A 20,277-nucleotide genomic window follows, 5' to 3' on the forward strand; every position below is an offset into this window, starting at 1 on the left:
TGCGTATTAGTCAGACGCGCGACCTTCTACTTGAGTTAACGGCCATTGCAACTAACGGTAACCTGTCTCGCTCTATCTTCTTCTACTTTTTCTTTTTGTTTCTTACACCTATGAAAAGAACGCATTACGCCAAAGCGTTGCCGTCCAATCCAGATGTAAGTCAAATGACGTCAGTATGCACTCCAGTAATTTTTTTTTTTTATCAATGCTGAACTATGGACGATATCGTACTATAAATCATGTGCGGCAGCCTGATCAGCGCAGGAAGTTACAAATGTGTAAGAGCAGATGGCAAATATACATTTGTCATTCATATACATATACGATATAGATATATGTGACGAGTTTTATTTCGTCGTAGTATATGAAACAATTTAAATGTCGCATGCATTAGCCACGAAAATTCTCAGATGCCCCCATACCTTGAGTCGCTTCTACTGCTTCACGCAGAAAAAGGACAGTTCAGCCCGAACCAGAAACGGGTCCTTTATCGAAAGCTGTGAAACGACACGTAACGTGCCTGCCGGAGCGACGTATTTCCCTCGGTAACAACAAATGTAGCATTCTATGATGATTATTGTTAATTAACTAGTAATGTAAACTATATGAACGCGTATCAACCGGTTGGCTCGATGTTGTTGACTGCCGTGATCTATTTTATGATCTATGGCTTTTTGTATCGCCGTCGTAGCGTTCCTTGTTTGATGATCGCCGGCGGCCAATTCGAGTCAGGAACCGGCGTTATGTACTGGTCTTTTCCGCTTACGCAACGCAGAGGCCGACGCGACGCAAGGTAAAGCCAATAATGACTGCGACGTTTTTGTGGTACGAGGTTTATTTTTGGTTAAATAAAACATTAGAAAATTAGTTAACGGAATCATTTGTTGTTGTAGATCATCATCTTCGATCTGTGCTATAGCAGCTAGCTGAATTTGTGTCGAAAAAACATATGCCTGATTTAATTTCGCTCACTTGGTTCTCCCGTTACGTCTTACCGTATATTTAGAAGTGTAGCATACTTAGGTTTGTCAAGACCGTTTGTTCGATGAAAAATTACCGATAGTATATATTAGAGTGAAACCGTATAACGGCAATTAGAGTATGTTGCTGGTCCAACAGGATATATATAATACACCGTAAATGACATCCTATAGATGGTTGACAAAAGTGGCAATTCATGCGTAGTAAAGGGAAATGTGCGGCGCCATGTCGAAGCACGCTAAAGCGTTTTTTTTTTCATTTCATGGTACAGCACAGAAGAGTAAGCGAAATCGAATTGTTTCGCTGTCGGCTGAAGGCAAAATATCGCGAGGGGTACATCGGCTTTAGCAATAGAAGCCTTCATTAGCAGTCGGCTGGCGTTACGATCGCATGCGGCCGTCATGATTTCCAGGGAATCTAATTTCACAAAATTTATGTCCGTACACCTGAGTGGCTACCTATCTGCGCTTTCGTCGGATCATTGGCTACCGTTTACCACATGCAATGCTTGTTGCGCGAAAACTTTGACGCCGGACGTCACCCTTTCGTGATGCACATGCGAGCCACGGTCTCCTGAAGCAAACGCAAGACGCTGTTCGATCGAGCTCGAATTCGACGCGGCGCTAGGCGTATGAAATAAGCGACCAGTGATAAGCAACAACTCTTGACAGGGTGGCCATCCATTCATCTGACGAAGAACTGAGAGTATTCGGTGCCAGCCCGCGTCCCTCATTAAAGAAGCGTGTACATGCTTCGGAAAAGCTTGTACTAGCCACTTGTAGACGGACGAGAGCTATCAAGCCGAAAATGCACTATCGTCAAATATTATTTATTGGAATATGTCCTGGCAGACGCAAGCGCACATGCTTCTTATGTACCTTCCATTATTATGGCAGTAACGCCTTTATGAATAATGAAATCTTATACAAACCTGATTGCACAGCTAAATACGTATACTTTTATTAATATAAGTAATTTTTCAATATTCATCAAATTAGATTGCGATCGAGCCGTGCTTATGTGGGGTGAGCAATTGTTGTGCTTGTAAATTTTCATATGTAATACACAGGATAAACCCTATTGACATCAGCCTCGATTAAAGACGTCGGCCATTTTAGAATAGATCCCGCCAAAGCGACCCTCGCTGGTCGCGCGATCGCGCAATGTCCTTTACTCACCGAACTTTATCCTTTGGATGGGGTATGATTGGCATAACCAAACTGTCGAAAGAATCCTACATGTGGCCATCATTGTATATACAATTGAGTATAATTAGTTTAACCAAATTAGCCCCTATTACCGCAAAGTATCGATATAGCTCATGAGGATCGCTATCGCAGAGGGGCAATTGCACAAATCATAGGTAAACGGATTTTAAGTAGTGAGTTTGTTAAGTTTTATAATTATACAAAATAGAACGAGAGTCCATCAAGGGTAAACACAGTAAGTTCATTCATTGTACTATAGTATTATCAGCGCTAATGGCCTTATGTCATTTCACACATCATAGCGATCGCTGCCACGCCGAAATTAGGTACGGCGACGTAAGCGACTGATCAAAACGAATCAGACCGCCCCGCATTTTTTCTCTCTTTTTCATTAGAGGTAAATCTTACCTCTAAAATCTTACTACATTAGTGACCTTGTGCTCCCCGCCTCCACTTTGATGCCAGAGACCCACCTTGTTGTTTTCCTGCTACGTTAACCAAATTAAAATGGGTTCTTCAAGGCTTCTGAACGAGAGGGAAACATCGTTCACTTTATTTTTCATTGGACATAAGTCACATGCTGGCCATTAACTTCCGTTACTTCGGCTGGCACCTGTTTGCCGCGTACATTTTCGTATTCTTAGTTTATGTGCTATACAACTATGATAAGCTTTATCCGATACGTTATTTAATTTTAATAAAATCGTTCCCTAATAATGACACGATCTTATTGTGTCATTTTTTTTTTTTCTGTCTAGCATAATAGCAACTGAAACAGGCTGCTTTTTCATTATGTTTCTGATCCTTATTGTTAATAAAAATTATTTGGGTTTTCCCATCTAGTGTAGTTCTTACGCGAACACGTCTAGGTCCGCTTTCTAAAGATGACCGGTTGACTAATGGCATCGCTGTCATATTATAATGTGGAAAAGTAATAGAAGTGTTATTACATTAAAACAAAAACAAAAAAAAAAATAGCATTCGAATTTGATGTAATTCCACTCTGGTTTACAGCCGCCCTGCTTTTACCTATCAGCTCGAATCGGATTATTTCGAATCGTTCACTTCAGGTCATTCCATAGATCTGATTTTCTGCAGATCAAATGAAGCGTTTTCACCCGCCGAGATAAGCTAGATCTTTATATAATCCACTATTTTTTTGCTGAAAAGGATACGTATGCACGCTACCGGATTGGCATGATTCGCCGGATTCCGGAACAGTGCCGGGGTCTCCCAAGACGGTTGGACGCCGTCCGCCGAAATCACAGCCACTATATTTCTACTTTATCTCTTTCGAGTTCGTTTCTAGTACGGCTTTGCCATAATAGGTCCTACGAAGAGATTCAATTAACTCATTCTAGCTCACTGTCACTGCGGTTACACGGAGCGTCCAAGCGGTCATAGATGCTAGGTAACAGAAAAAGCTCGAAGGTTAGGTGTATTACAGAATTTTGGCGAAAAACAATAGGATTCGGTTATAAACAGAAAAAAAAAAAGGGACGGGACACTATGACCGAGGTTTAATACCCGGCTTTCGTTCGGATTAAACAAAAACTATATTAGCTACCAACGGAAAGCACATCGCAGAGATAATCATACTTTGCTGTCATATATAGTTTATCGTATTATTCGATAGAATAAAATAACAGGCATATGTGTCTAATCTATTTTTGTTTGCTTAATAAAATCACACTATTGGCTAATTTTCGATGGCAAAATAGCGCACTTCTATAGTGTAAACGACATACGCAATTTCTTTTACTATCAAGAGAGTCATAGGGGAAATCGATAAATGACAAAGCCGAAATCGATCCCCCGCAATCGATAGCATCGGCACTTCGTCTACAAAGACAAAGATATGCTACTGTTTTTATGTTGCTGTTATCGTCCGCGCTGAACGTCGTCTGTTCTCGGCTTTTATCCGCTTCGCCGTTCTTAGTGCCTCTAATTAATGTAAGCTCGTTAAACAGATCCCCACGCAGTTGACAGTATTATTCCCTCAGTAGCAATGACGGTGACATCGGCAAAGATCAGAGGTAGCGACTGATCATTATCAGATACTACAGGTTGTTGACAACGAAAATTGAGATGAATCTAATCGCCTTTGTCTTCTATGAAGCTCCGTTATTGATCGCGTCCGTAGCAGCTGGCCTCGCTATCGATTCCCTCAACTGTAATGTCTTTACAATATCTTCACGGCTCTCTTCTTCAGGGCGACTCAAAGGCCTCTACCAACGCCGCAGCAAGTCACCTTTGTCAAACAGTAACTACTTATAATTCTAAGAGTCCACTATGGAAGACCGTATTGCCGTTTGGCCAGCCGTAGACAGATCAAGTCGATGGCGTAAGATTCGCCTCCGTCTGACCATCTCCTGCATATCTACAGGCCCAGTGGGGCGATGATTTCGGACGCTTCTACAACTGTTACGGCAGTACTACTATGGCGAAGCACCATGAACGGCTTCTATCTTTGGCGTTATCTGTCTGATTCGGCTCCTCGCCAGCCATAGCCTTAACATCAGTACTACATATGTACACATGTAGATACCGGGGAGATTAGAGAGTATCCAGAAATATGCGTGCGACCGATAAGATCTAGCGAGATATGGCGGTACGGCAGCATCAATCACATAATCGCTGATCGCCTAGAGTTTCAACAACGGCGTTACCGTCTACTATAGCCGGAGTTTTCACCTTCGCCGCCGACGAAAGCAATCGATATTCAACCTGCCATTGGCAAAGCATATAGTTAGAGCGTGAGCCGCGTTGATGCCTTCACTTGTACTGCCACAGTTCTAATGTTATGGATATTAAAGAAAAGGAGAAAAAAATTGACGATGATAAAGAAAGAGAGATTGACGTTAGCGGCGATGGTTGTTAACCCACCTCGAGTAAAAGGGAGATTTCTGGTGCTAATATACAGGAAACATTACGAAATTCAGTGCTCGCGTGAATGCGGCAGCAGCATCGGCCGTCCGTTAGCGTGACGTTAATCGAGCGCATGAATTATGGTAAATTGCGGTAATGGGGCCAGTAACACTAATTATAACAATGCTAATAATATTTAGTGTTATTATTATAATGACTGGGCCTCCATTTACTAGGTGATTAGGTTCGCATATCGTGTACAGCGGACGAAGACGGACTAAAAACATCATTAAAAAAATGAATATATATATATATATGGCGTTATGTAACAGATTTTCCCTCAGAATTACCGGAGTTAGCTGGATGGACGTGTGGCTATTGTATAGCTCGTTTGGTTTCATCGATACGTGTACATGCGATAAGAATAATAACAATAATAAACTAGCGCTAACCATCTGTCAGCATTGATATGAAAAGAAGGTCTAATAATTACGGTAGAACAAGCTAAAGGATCTTCGAAATGTTAGTTTACAGTGTTTTTTTTTTTTTAGCTTTTGGCGCGGTCAATTCAGTGAGACGATCGTCAGTCACGTCGATGGCTCGACAGCCTGTACATCTAGGGCTAAGGCGATAAAGAACAATCAGAAGCACAGTTTCGGTGTCGGGACAAACGGGTAATTTTTGTGGTTAGAGAGCCTCGTGGGCAGGCCTCACTTCATAATAGTGGCACTAATATCAAATGGACAATTATTGAACAGTGGTCGAGGTGAGCTGAAGAGCAACATTTAAAGTTATTAATAACAATTCAATGGACAGTGTTTTCTTTTGCATAGAAAAACCTTATGTGCACTCGTGAGACAGGACAAGTCGGTTTGTCCTTTATGGTGCCGTTAGTCAGACGAACTCATACTGACGCCTGCAAAATCAACCGCGCGTAAAAATTTTGCGTACAGTCCCTAAAAATAGGCGCATTTTTACTAGCTTATCCTATAGTTAATTATAGGTCTGTAATTGTAACAGCAATTATTTTATTATAATAATAAGATTAAGTTACCAAATTTGAATCGATATCATTTGTATGAATCAGTTTTTCGCTCAAGTGGAATAGATAATGTTGCCTAAAGAGCTTAGGTATGCGGTACGACAAACATCAATGTGTGCAAGGGTCCGCCCGAATCGAATTTTCCATCTCCACATCCTTCTTTGGGGAAATCTCGTTTGTTGGTCTAGGCGCCTAGATGACCTACAATATACCCTATAATAGATAGGTATTTTCCTGACGAACAAGACTCTCTTGTGTGGAAACCTTCCCGAACATTTCGTTACACAGCCAGTTACAGGGCACCTATGCAAAATGACCACAATGAAACCTCTAGATCAACTGGTGTCCTTTAAATAGCTGATATTGATTTTTCAAGTTAGTCTAAAGGCAGTTACCACTTCTGATGCCTGAATGAATTTCTAACATCACTTAAAAACTTACAAGGTTGTAATAAACAGAAATGATTCGTTCTGCTTGGATCACATCGACGCGTAGTCTTACCACTTCTTGTCAAGCGGAATGGGCCATAGCGGCGTCATTATCGGCCATAGATCAGCAGGTGTTTATTCCTAGACAGATATTTCGTTTTGTTGCGTTTACATCGTTTTAGACATACCCAAGGAGAAAATGAGTTATGCATTCGGATAAGCTTGGTCTTGGTTTTCAAATGCTCAACGAACCCGGAACAAATAGTCCAACGAATTCTAATGGTATCCGGAATCGGCCCGCATCTCCGGCTATCGTTTGTTACTCGATTGTCCAACGACGCAGGCCCATTATCGCATCCTTTCATTGCATTGCTTCCACGTAACAGCTATTACGTCTCTTGAAGAGGTCACATACTGAAGGTCATCTCTAATTCAACATGCTGTTAATAGTAAGCGAGTTCCCGTAGGCAACCAAACGGCATACGGCCGAGCGACTCCGGAAGTTCCAGGCGCGGCACACACGCGCAGAGTCAAGTCAGAGGAGCATGCTTCGCCATCTCGGCCCGATCCGATTGCCATTGAATCTTGCTTTTGGCTGAAACCGAATTGTTGTTGTTATTACTGAGGTAAACAAGAATCAATAGGAAGTCCTCTTCTTTGTGATCGCCTAGCAGACAACTGATAACATCAATGTCAGACAATATCAGTTTTTTTTAATGACGGGTTTTTAAAAAGGTCTCCGGGTTTGTCTGGTTGTTAGATGGGGGAACTAAAGGCCGCTGCACACGTGTAAGTTCGTTTGTGTACTTACCTATATTATCACTCGCAAACATAGTAGAAGAGGAAAGGCGACAAGATTAAATTGTGCCATGGTGTTCTCTAGGGAAACGAGGCGATAAGGTGGTATAGGTCAAAATCACGCTAATTACTTTAAACCAAAGGGTGCTCCTGTTACATGATTAAGCTTCGAGCCTATTGAAACGGTATAACGAATTACCATAAAACTGAGTTGTGCGTCTCAACTCCAATTGTAACCTATATCGCTTTGTATAGATAAAGCCAATGGGCGAACATGATACCCGCTGTATTATCACGGAGATGATCATGGTGACAGGTTTTCGTTGACGGTACACGTTTTGCATGTTATTTACTTTGCGACTGCAACAAGGCCCGTCAAGGACGCTTATTTTGAGGCGTTCATTATTTTTTCCCTATAGAATTGCTTCTATAATATTGAAACAGGCTCACGTCGCAATTTACCGCCGAAGTTCCATAAACGTTCCTCAAAGAAAACGCATAAAAAACGTTGTATCCCTTTTAGTGGCCTTAACTCATTTCTACTAATTTCGCCCTTGAAGCTCGATCGATCGCGGTGCTCTTTTCGACAACAGGCCAAAGGTAATATTGATCGTTTCTATATAAAGTGTTTCAATTTGCACAAACAAGTCCTAGCTGAGTGGGGAGCAACCGATTAGCATCCTGCTAGAAGAATCAATGGGGTAGACCGCTAGTCAGAGGAAACTTCCTCGGGTTTTGCATCAGCAAATAACGGTACCATCCCAAAGTAACGAAGACAACACCTGTAATCGTAAAGTGGTCTGTTATGAATGCGATTTATTAGCTGGCAATGGGGTCATAGTGCTTTTTCTTTAAACTCGCTCGTGCCTTTCACAGCTTTGAGAACTCGACAATCTTCATCGTGATTTTTTTTTCGAAAACGACGAATACATATTATTATCGTTAATTAAGTACTTTTGTCTTTCATTTAATGGCCCATCGCTATCTAGAACGTGTGTGGGGCGATATCACCGACAAGCTAGTTTCATTTGAATCAACCACAGGGGACATTTAGCTAACGCGTAGTAATTATTTGCTGATGACAGATCTATCGTTTTGTGATTCGTTACGGGGAGAGGCGGATCTTTCCGATAGAAGATATATGTCGGGAGGAACTTGGCGCGCCTGCATAGGTAACGGCATTCGTCGATCATTACGAGCACTGAGAAAGTCGGCATTGCTATAGCTATGCCCACTTCGAATTCCTTATAAAATAAGTTGTAATGAGGCTATGCCGTGACTGCACTACCTTGAGTACCTACTGTATCTCTCATGGGTCTGTTCGATACATGGCACCGAGCTAAGGTTTAGAAACTTATACGTTATGCACTTTAAAAGAAATGCACTGAAAAAGGTACTATTATGAGGACTTGTTAGTTACGTAAACTTATTATCATCATCATTATTATTAGGCATGCATTAGGCATTAATGCATCGAATATTTGTTAAAGAAGAGGAAGATCAGCCTCCGTCTCAATGGATATAGCCGTGAAGTGGTGCCGAAATTCGATGCTGCATATTATTAAAAATTATATTATATTACCTAGGCAAATAATCTGCTGTAATAATAATTTTACGTATCTTCAAGTCATAAAACAAATAGTTAGTACTGTGCATTACATGTGAATATTAGTTGGATTCGACACTATATTTATACCTAAAAATAGATCAGAAAGGTTGTTGGTTTCTAGGTCTAGCGGTAACCTTTTCCACACAAGCATGCAGGCACTTATTTATCAAGTTTCTATGCGGGGAACTTTTCACAAACATCTATACAAATCTTTTTTCATATTCAGTTGCTCCTAAAAGGATTCACTGCATAAATTTACCGTTCCCGACAGATAGCCACGTATACTTACTTCTCATAGACGTTATTCCCCTTTTTTTCGACAATATCAAGCACCTATTTATTTGTGTATGTATGCATGTATGTATGTATTACTTGAACCAAAGCAGAATTCTTCAGGTACCTTCTGTTGATGGTTGAGGTTTCCGATTAAACTTCCGTCGGTGAAGACAGCAGAAAAAATTAATAAAAATTAACAAATTAGCCCTCAATTAAATGAGCTACTCTTGCAAACTGAAAATTTCTTATAATTGTATAAGAAATTTTCAGCTGAAAAGTATTGCAATTAAAGAAAGAACAATTATTAATTATTAGAACTAAGGAACGACAGAGAAAAACATCAAACCGCTCTGGGGCCAGCAAGAAGTAACCGAATAAAACAACAAGTAGATTTTCTTTCGTTAAATCAGGGGTTGGCGATGATGAACTGTGAAGTCAATCAGTCGTTGTCTCGGTAACGGTACTATGGTCATCAGTTAAGCTTAGCAGAAACGGCTGCAGCAGAAACAACAGCTTAATAAAATATAGTATATAATGTGGTTCATAATAACATTATTAATAATAAATATTGGATCTAGCTTTTGCCTCTATAGATAATCAATACCAGATCCATATATACGTGTACCTCTAAGTATATAGATCTTCTTCTAATAATAATAAAAAAATAATAATAAAATAATCTAATTTATTTTGCATTGAGCGGTCAATGACCGGGCGAACTTATCGATAATAACTTCTAGTAATAAGTTACTGATGACACTATTCTGCGCGTAAAGCAATCCAAACACCCGCTCTCAAAAACGCTTCCTTCATCAGTCTTTATTCATACTTTGCGTATAAGGGGTTTAGTAAGACGAACAAGCACCTTAGAATCTTGCATCATGGGAGAAGTGGGATTGTATGTATTGTTACTTGTGTAACACAAAATAAAAAGAAAATGGTTCCCAGAGAAGCCCTTGACTCTACAGAATTTCATTGTCGCCGCAGGTCTGTTAGGGGCGATAGCGGCGTAACCCTTACATAGTACACCTATCCGTGTTGACATCGTAAGTGTTCTATTGATATAAATTGTATGGTAATTCACTAACGAAGCTTTTGTCACTGATATTGTACTACAAGTTAGTGACAGACCTAACTATATCATGCGACCTATAAAATAGCTGATTGAGTACCTGGTAATCTCACTATCCGATATCCATCTAGAAGGAGAAGTTTATTGGAACAGATACGCCTGCTAACTGTAGAACGGATAGTAGGTCGAAGGTCAGTTGAGACGAGGGTTCGGGTTTTAACTTTAACTCACGTCCTGACTGTTTATTAAGTATCTTACATAAATGATTATTGAAACAATTATGTTGCAGCTGTGCGAAAGTTCTGCTCTATATTAATTAGATTTTTGCATGGAACCCAAACAATATGTGCGTATCCCAATTAACAGACAACACTTGCTTACGAAGTTTATAAAGACATCGCTGCTATAATTACTGCAGCTTTCATTTTGGCTTGGTACAGAACTTTACCATTTTATGCTTTTTTTTGGCTTAAGTACTTAGAAACAATTCACTTCTGAATTCGACGTTAAATCCTGTGAGAACTTCTGGATACGACACATCTCATACATTTGAACTGAATTATAATCTATTAATTGAATACAGAAAATGCCCCTCTAAGCAAGAGGTGACTTTTCGTCAGTAGCAGCCGATGAAGTTTGGTTCATTCGTGAAGCGTCAGCTCGTTACGGTGGTACTATGACGGGGGCTTTTTGCAACTCGATTTAAGGCGCTTTTATATCGCTCTAGCGTTAGGAAAAATTTCAGTCGATTCTTAGTTTACTAAAAGTAAATATAGTCACTGCTTCTAGTTGACGCAGAAACGGGACTAGTTTTTAACTATAGAAGAATTAAAAGATGTATCTGTGGCTTTTTGTTGTGTCATTTCAACTATGACAACAGAGCGTGTATCCGAATGAATATAATGAAGATCGATTGTTAAGAGCTTCAAAAGGAAGTTACTTCACACAAATGAAGTGGCGAGTTTCCCCGCTTGCAGTACCGAAAACATAGGCTTGGTGATGATGCTGGGAAGAGGCTACTATCGAGCCTAAACAGTGAATACATACGTTTTCGAGCTTATCTTTGTTATCGATTATAGTCTTGAGGTACAGTTCGAGTAACTTTTGAAAGCAGATGCATAATAACACTTTCGTACCATGTCCGAAGGAGCATGCGTGATGATTATGGCGAAAAATGGACGGAAGTCAGGATATCTTGAAGGGTTCAATGCGATCAGTTAGTTCTATGTCAATATCTGCAGCAGACGATGCCTACCGTTGCTGTCGATCCTAACATCGTATAAACACGTTTTGCGTTAAAGTTTAAAATGCGCATCGGGTTAATTTCTTTTCCAGGAGACGAAATTGTACCATCCCTCTGCCACTGGAATTGTGGCTTATAGTTTCTTTCTATTTCCAGTTTTACGTCTGGTTCCGCCTATAGGTATTTGATTAGACGACTGGCTCCCAACACGATGTATGTCTACGCCAGGGTTCTAATCTAGACCCGAACATGTCTTTAAGATTATCGAAAAATACGTTTCTCACTAAGCGATCATAGATATTGCTTATACTCCCTTACGTCTCACATGTTCCTAATTTACCTGTACAGAGCCAGTTAGTGCACAACCAATCACCCGGTGCTTCCCCTTGCTCATTACAACAGGGGGGCACGCATCAAAATGAAACAATTAAAAAGGGTTACTTATGGTTTCATATGCTCGCAGCCAGATCCAACGCTATCCTTCTATTGGGTTCAGTATTATTCATACGCTGATTGTGCGTTGATCCTCAGTCATTCCGTTGTAGTGTTTAGCTCGAACGATTGACCGACCAACCCTGTAGGATTATTGTCTGATATCGCTAGGCAAATTACTACTGCTGCTTCAGACCATTCTGCGCCATGAAGCGTTATCGGGCCATATTACCTTATAGATGTCGTAGAAATGTGACTGGATAAAAGTACTCACCAGCGATAAAGTGTCGCATTTCTTCAACTGGACACGTGTGTCACAGTAAGGCACTTGTGAAAACCCTGGGGTATAGAAATAAACTTAATCTACCTTTGATCGCGCATATAACCCCTGTCTGCCCTTCCACTATCCCCTCAAAGCGGCTGAGCAAACGACAGAGTTCTTAACGCAGTTGAATTGTATATACATCAGTATGGAGGCACTATAATATTTTTTACGTCTGATATCCTACAGCGAATCTAAACAACAATTATCTATTGATTTTTCGTTTTTATTGAGGTAGACTATGTACCGCTTACAACATTCACGGGCTAGTGTTGACGTCGTGAAAGCAGACGAAAAGAAAGCAGCTTGATTAGGTAGCGCGGTTTATCCACGAGGTTCAATCGCACCACACAGATAATCTACATGTTCTAGGACCGTTTTTATGGGGTCAATTTTTTCAGTGTAAAATACCTTTTAAAGACGACCAGTCGAAATAAAGCGCAGCCGTTGTCCGTCGTTATTTATAACTGAAGGGAAAGGCTTGATTATAGTGGAGCTCCCGCCCGTTCGATGTCGAATTGAAAGAATAAATTGCACCACGTCTAAAATCAACTTACGCTCATTATAATGCAGAAACAAATGATTTTGAAATATATGAGCCTATATAATCGTTAGCTAGATATATAGAAGCATAGACAACGATGTTCTTGAACAGTAAACACCTATATATTTTCAAGTATTGCCTAACTTCCCCGGCCATGAATCAGATTCTAGCTATATCAAGAAGGTAGTATGCGAGAAAATGAAGACCAGCAGGAAAGTTTGCTCTCTGAATACTAGATAGGTACTATGGGTCGGATTTTTTTCTACCCTGAGAAATAGACATAACTCGCGGTAGACTCCTCTCAGATCCTTTTTTTTGCCTATTGCATATACAGATTCATTCAACGAACGAGCCGCCAACCTCTTCTACCGAAAAGACTTGTTTCTTACGTTAGTGTCTACCATCTCTAATGAAAAAGCCAATTACGTTATAAACGAACTGGTGTAATACAAATATAATCGATATTCGATGTATTATCAGTGAAACACAGAAAATTAATAACCGTTAAGGTAGAACCGGTAACGGACGACTAAGTTGATTTCTGTCCGTCACGCGGTCGAGTATATAAGTGTAAAGATTGCTTTGCTTATCGACTTCGCTAGCTCATCGCCTCACCATTCTTCGTTCATGGAGAGCTCACTTTTCGTGCATGGGTCTTCAGTCCTCATTGCGTACGATATAATGCTATTAGTTTCATCTTTGCTTTAATTAAAATGACTGAGTGTGGACTTAAGCTAGTGACTCGATCTGTGCGACCGTGTTACTCTGTCGGAGCTGGCAATCGCTTAGCTTTGTACTTAGTCAAGATCCATCCGTGAGACAACAAGATCGATAGTACTAATATCAGTTGTTATAATGATAATAATTTAGTTAGAATCATATTCGACCGCCAAAAGACGTCGGACACCGAATTCAGTTAGAATGGTAGGAAGCGGACAAGAGGGATCTAAGAATTAAAAATGATTGGGTACCGTAAGCGCTATTCGGGGACGGTACTTAAGTGAGTAAATGAGGTCGACGTTCATTGGAGCTGAGGTAGGCTTAATGTTTACCTTATTGCCAGGTAGGATGTGTGAGCTTCCTGAAAGCTCCAGATGAAGTCGTAAGCCGGGGTACCGGTGTAGAAGCAGACGATGTGTCATCATGTAAATAGACGCAGGCTTGCATACGAATAACAGCATATACAAATTGATCTCGCGTTCGCTTTGTCAAATGTTTGATGTTGTGCTTCATCATTTCTACGGAACCACGGGATATAGCTGACGTTCGGTGATGTCGCAATTGACTTTGTTCGAAACTTGTTTAGCTTAGATATACCATCGTTTTTTATGTGTTAAATTATGCATGTGTATACTGTCGAAGGAGTGTACCTAATACATATTAACTAACTAACTTAGATGTAGAGATGGTGTGCATTGTACCAGTTTTCAAATAAGAACTTCAAAACTAGATATTAATTGCTCTTATCGATTAGGCCAATTTGACCATTACAAATTGCCAAATGCAGGCGTGGGAAGTATTGGACTAAGATCGAAACCAGAGCGATATCTGCATGAATTGTTTAATACCTGTCGAATAGTAATCTATAGTTATTGATTATTAGGGTCTGTGTGGAGTGTTCAAGGAGGCACGTAACCCTATGGTCGAAAAGATTAAGGGGCTTCTATATAACAATGCCACGTTCACAAGGAAATTCCAGTCTTTGAGAAGTAACTTATTGGGTTCAATGGGGTTTTGTAATTTTTTTGCCGTTACTGATTCTACGGATGCTCAGCATGACATCTCTATTTTTTTTGTAGAACCTAAATTTAAGGAATGAAATTGAGTTCAACAGCACCAAGGGTGATAAATGAATTGTCGGGAGATTTAGGCGGGTAAGCTTTAGAATAAAACTACCGCTTACAAAAGTTGCCACGAATAGTTGTACCTGCTTTTCGTGTTGTGGAACCGTGTCGTGTGTCCTTTGAACACACGAGTCCTTTTCACCATTACAGAAAGTTGATGGGTTCTAGAGAACACCAAGAAGGACTCAGGTGCGGGAGTTTGCGAAACACTTGGATTCAGGACTTACTTATTTAGTGTCCTGAATAATAGAAGCCCAGTCACACTTAGATCGGACAAGAGTGAGGTTATCAACCATATTTGAACAAAAGTTAATCAATGGTTTGAAAAATATATGCGGTACTGCGCTCAACTGTACCTGATTTTCCGACTGTTTGATGTTTATATATGAACTGACATTCTCAAAATACGCTTATTTTGCTTAATATGCTGCTTATTTATTATTTTCATATCAAAAACTTTTCTTTTAACTGACCCCACCTATGCGCATGCTTACTGCGACTTAACATGGTGTTAAGTCGAGTCTTTACAATGAAATCAGTTAAAAAAACAGGCCATGGCGCAAAACCGACTTGTGCCGAGACAGGGAATCATCTAACAGGGCACGTTACAAGCGTACTCAAACAGAGCCTATTAACACCTGCTGCTTTAAATCAGCGCCTAACTTTTGCCTAATTTTAGCTGAATATCCATTTAATTATAGGTAGCACATGAGTATAGCCCGAACATAATTCAAAGTCTAACAAATTTCTCTTTCGTAGTTTAATTTTTTGTCGCTAAATGCTTCCGCGTCAGCAGCGTCCTTACTCATTAGTAAACTAAGTTTAACTTCCGTTTAGCTGAAGCCAACCAATACAAGTACAACCAGCTGAATTGCCACTGTATAGATTTATTAGGTACGCACCAAATACGCACTTATTTTTTTGAGACCATTTGAGTCAGACATGAGCTTCAACTCGTTCGTGACAATCAGACCGTCACGTCACTAAATCCAGCAAAATGATCCCAGAAGTAGGTGTTTATGAGCGCCCGGTACGATTATTGTCATTAAACAGTGGTCGTCTGCTAGTGACGCTGCGATAGGCAGGCCGACGGGCGTCTGGGCGATGAATTCCTCAAATAGAACTTCGGCGAAACGACCAATAGTAACAGCAGCAGTCTTACGAGGAGAGATGTACCAGGTCTTGACAGTAGCTTACAGGGAACCACTGGCCTCGAGGGGTAGGTTGATGATGTGCTGTGGATCTGCTTGCAAGTCAATCGGCTCCCGTTTACACCGTCGTATATTTGGTAGCTTTGAGTTTTTACCCTTTTTCGAAAGGCCTGTTCCTTCCAGTATGGCGCATATTGGCTTACGCGGTGTTGGCTCATTCAGCTAAATAAATAAAGGTTTCAAGGTTTACGTCCCATACGATTGCCTTTACTGCGTCACTCCGCATCGCTGGATTCTCGTAATACGAAGCTGACAGTGTAACCACGATCGGTTTTGAACCTAGATCACCTGACATGTCCTAGGTTTAGCAGCAGAACACGTTAACCTCTGAACTATCATGGAGACTGATCTAGTCAGCTGTTATGAGTTAGGCGCGCAATCAAATGCGATCTTCTACAAGAACTTGCGAGATATCTGCTGCTAAGATATGACTAGCGATAATATTAACATGCCGAATACTGGATTCGATAAACGTCAAGATACTTATATGCTATAGACTCTGTTTAAAAATTCGACACACGCAGTTAATGATAATATTTAAGCGAACAGCAGATAGCAGAAGACGATATAGAAGAGGCAGAGGTGAAGGGAGGGGGCGGAGGGGAGAAAAAATGAAAACAAAGGTGGCTAGGCACGTATGAGGGGTGCCTCCGTATTTGCCACTGAATCATGTGTGGCCCCACTGATGACGAAGAGAAGGATGATTTTGTCTCGATTTTTTGTGGATTGGTCGAAGAGGAAGGGAAGCACCATGACAAGCGTATTTGTTATTAAGTGATGCGGTGCGTTTATCACGTATCGCTGTGTGCTATGGCGTTGTCTAATGATAGTTTTAATTACTAATATTCATCCTTTTTTGATGATTGGCAGGAACTTGTTTATAACGTAAGACTGCTTTTGAACGCTATCGAAGATGTAACTGAGCCTGTGTTAAACGACTTAGGCCCTACGACCCCTAAAAAGGGCAGAGGCCACTAGAGACAATGGGTATTTGTCAGCTGATTTGTAAATTGTACATCATAGGTTGATCGTTATTAAAGTCGGCTAATGGCAAAGGTACTGTGTTGAACTCGGTATTCCTCCGTTAGTGGGGTGTGGAACGTCGTCAAAACGTTACTATTTATTTAGACACGTAAATCTATCAAAAAAAAAAATGGTTGTCTACGATCGTAGAAGCGGTTAGTTCGCTATGCAAATGTGAGAAAATATGGTACTTGACGAATAAGCTTAATAGAAATGTATTTGGTTTTTCAATACGAACTGTCTAAGCGAGAATCTCGACTAAATATACATAGATATTTGTATATAGTTGTTATGCAACCCAAGCCAAGTTAAGCAGCTAAGTTACTGCCTGTATTACGTTAACGAAAAGAGTTCAATTTACGAAACAGTAGTTTCGGTCTAAGGAACTGTGATGAGAGAAGGCTAACTTTTTTCATATTACTTTGGCCGACAGACTACGAATACCAAGGTGAGTTTTAACTTAATATTGTTAGAGGCACGATTGATGCATATTTTGTAGTTTTTCTAACATATTTAATTTGGACTACACAAGGAAACTATTCGTTGATCTACAAAATATAGCAGATTTCTGTAATGTTGTTGATCTTGTTATCGATCCCATCATCACGACAACGAAATTAAAATAAAATCATCTCTTTTGCTTATTGTATCGTAAACGGCAATCTCTTAGCTACTACAGTTGGTGTTGCGTTATTTGTGTTTAGGTTAGGTTCAGTCGTTCGTTGGCTTGATCGTCTGCTCGCCTAGACAAGCTTGGGTAGACGATTTCTGCGTGAAAATGTCGATACAATCTGTCTGGTCGCCCCGTATCGGCGGAAACCGACGGCTATTGAGTGCCACTTCGTCCGTTCTAGCTGGTTATTAATCCATTATTGTCTGCTATTCATACTTATCATAATACTAATCCATTCCTGATTTCTAATACTAGCAGTAAAATGTTTATACACTAAACCTTAGCACACGTCAGGTAGAAGAGTAAAAGTTCGAGGCCGTGCGTCCACTCAGAGCTCATTTCGTGCTACGGTGCGCCAGTCGTCTCCAGTAATGATTAATCAAGGCAGGAGGAGCGCGCAATAGAAACTCGAAACATTTCCTTAACTTCTAATTGTTAATAATTAGCTTTCGATTGTCGGTTTAGCTCAATTATAACCTATTTGTTTATAAATATCGGCCTATCCTTAATATCGACTATTTAAAAACAACTGTTATATTGGCCACGGAAAAAAACAAAGTTGATTTCAGGAACCGGCCGACACTTTCCCCAAAAAATACTGTTTCAAGCATGAGGTACGTACGTCGTACTGGAACTGCATAGGAATTATACAGCACTATCAAAACAGCATCATATCAACGCGATATGACGTTGCGGTGATGACGTATTTCTCTACTACATCCATAGTTAAATAGTCTGGACGTAAACACATTTCCTCTCGTACCGCAGGCCAATTGCTGTCTGAAATAATGTTTAACCAACCATTGACATAAAACGTAACACTTGGAGTATTTATTCTTATTAGATCACCACTATAACCGATATGATTATCGGACCCATTCCACTGATGCAAAAATCTCGTTCGTATCGTATTTTTCAGAATGTTATGTCCAACAGGTGCTCTCGCATAAGCCTATAATAATTGGCACATAACTGACAACGCCTGTGTGACAGCTTTACGTCGACAACAGTAACCACGTACATTCGCCTCACTTCTCAGCCATCCCCTACAGATTTTTTTTGGTATCGTGCCTATCCACATACATTAGTCGGCGATGGTGAAAACCTCGCGGGACATTGTGGCCTTGACCACAATCGTATCAAGATTGCTAAAATCATGAAGGTGCTCAAGAGAACAAAACGTACTCTGTATGTTCATCTTTACGTGTCGTATCGGCCGGAAGTGAGGGGCAGAGGGGCACGTGACTCGTTCATTGGATTCTTCATGAATTACTTTTCAAGGATTAAGCCTGAAATTCTCCCAGTTCGTTCAGTATCAACCGAATTACAGCAAGCGGGTTTTGCCGCTAATATCACCAGAAATGGCATTTTGACCAAACGCTATGTATACATATATCGAAGACTCTTCGTCATTAGATCAGACAACGGAGGTGAGCTACCGCCGGCACGACGAGATGAAGCCGCGAAGTCAAAGCAAATGAGTACGGGGGAAACACACGACAGTTGAAGAAGAAATCGAAAGCAAACGAATCAAAATCGAGGTAAGTCAGGAAACAAGCTACAGAAGATTGCTATTGCGACGCCTTTGACGCCGATACACTTCGGCCAAGTACGTGCACGAGGTAAGCCAGTTCGCGCTCCCACTGTCACAAGTGATCGACTTCATGTCTTTGCAAAGGAGCTACTGACGCGCCGTTGCTTTGTGACTCAGACGCGTCAGCCCGACAGGCTCCTGCCATCTGTGTAACGAGACTTATTGGCAGAAATGACCTACCGCCTGATCAGTTGATTACCGATAGCCATAGATCAGTAACTATACGTCCATGCAGAACGCAGCTTTGGTAACCTTTGAGACATTTACTGGGGTTACAGCAGAGCGAATTACTGAAGAGCGTCCGAAAGTAAATAGCGATCCAGCGTTCGTGTCCGACGTTATGCACATGTCTGTGTTTATTGATATGTGCTGATATTTACACGCTATTTTATGCAGAGATCGGCTACAATGCTACACTGAGTATACAGTTCATTGAGTTAAAATTGCCCCGCTAGAGAGAAATTGCCGGCGTTTCGGAATATTACCTGTATATGAATACTATGCATGGGTGGAACGAAAGCCCCCTAAGCAGTACAGAAAAAGGGTCCCTTAACATTTGGAAAGTTTTCATTTCACCTCTGTTAAACTGTAGCAAAGTTTTGCAATAAAGAGTCGACTTAATTATGCTAGTGGACTGGTTTGAAAAGCATCCTCTTCAAACTACCCAGAAACTTTTATATATAGGATCGTTGTATATTATATATTGTGTGACATGTAAGCCTATCTATAAGCAAACCTATGAGTGGCTTGTTTGGTGACCGATCTACTAGTTTCATGAAAAACATTCGCGTAGCGATTACAGCTGCGGCTATCTTAAACGAAAAATGATCGAGCGAATGAATAGACTAGATCAAGCTTAGGTGTTAAAAAAAACCCGAAGTTTATTGCGGTGTGCAACTTAACCTCTTTTACTGGAAGGAAATAGCCGAAAAAAATATGCCTGGATTCAATGATAAAAACAAATGGAAACGTTTTTCGTACAGTAAAAATGTTTAGATGGAGCAACTGAAAATTGACATCGCGGCATTTTTGTCAATTTTTAATTTTTGTCTGAAGTTATGTGCAAAATGGCAAGAAGGGGGGAATAGACAGCGTCCAAAATGACAGCA

General features: G+C 40.6%; 1 protein-coding gene across 11 annotated transcripts in view; it reads left to right on the forward strand.

Moving 5' to 3' along the window:
- The window catches only part of LOC111250371 (vitamin D3 receptor-like), a 65,431-nt gene that overhangs the window by 26,100 nt on the left and 19,054 nt on the right, over positions 1–20,277 (forward strand). For 2 of the 11 annotated variants that reach the window (XM_086988769.1, XM_086988770.1), the window contains one exon: positions 18,494–19,115. The exons of 7 other annotated variants lie outside the window; for them this stretch is intronic. The gene's annotated coding sequence lies outside the window, so the exon portion shown is untranslated. Of the gene's footprint in view, positions 1–5,608; positions 5,732–18,493; positions 19,116–20,277 lie in introns of all 11 variants that reach the window. 2 more of the 11 variants (XM_086988771.1, XM_086988772.1) reach the window with 2 other exon arrangements.

Source organism: Varroa destructor, unplaced genomic scaffold (genome assembly GCF_002443255.2).
Source record: "Varroa destructor unplaced genomic scaffold, Vdes_3.0 BEIS01000004.1, whole genome shotgun sequence".
NCBI lineage: Eukaryota > Metazoa > Arthropoda > Arachnida > Mesostigmata > Varroidae > Varroa > Varroa destructor.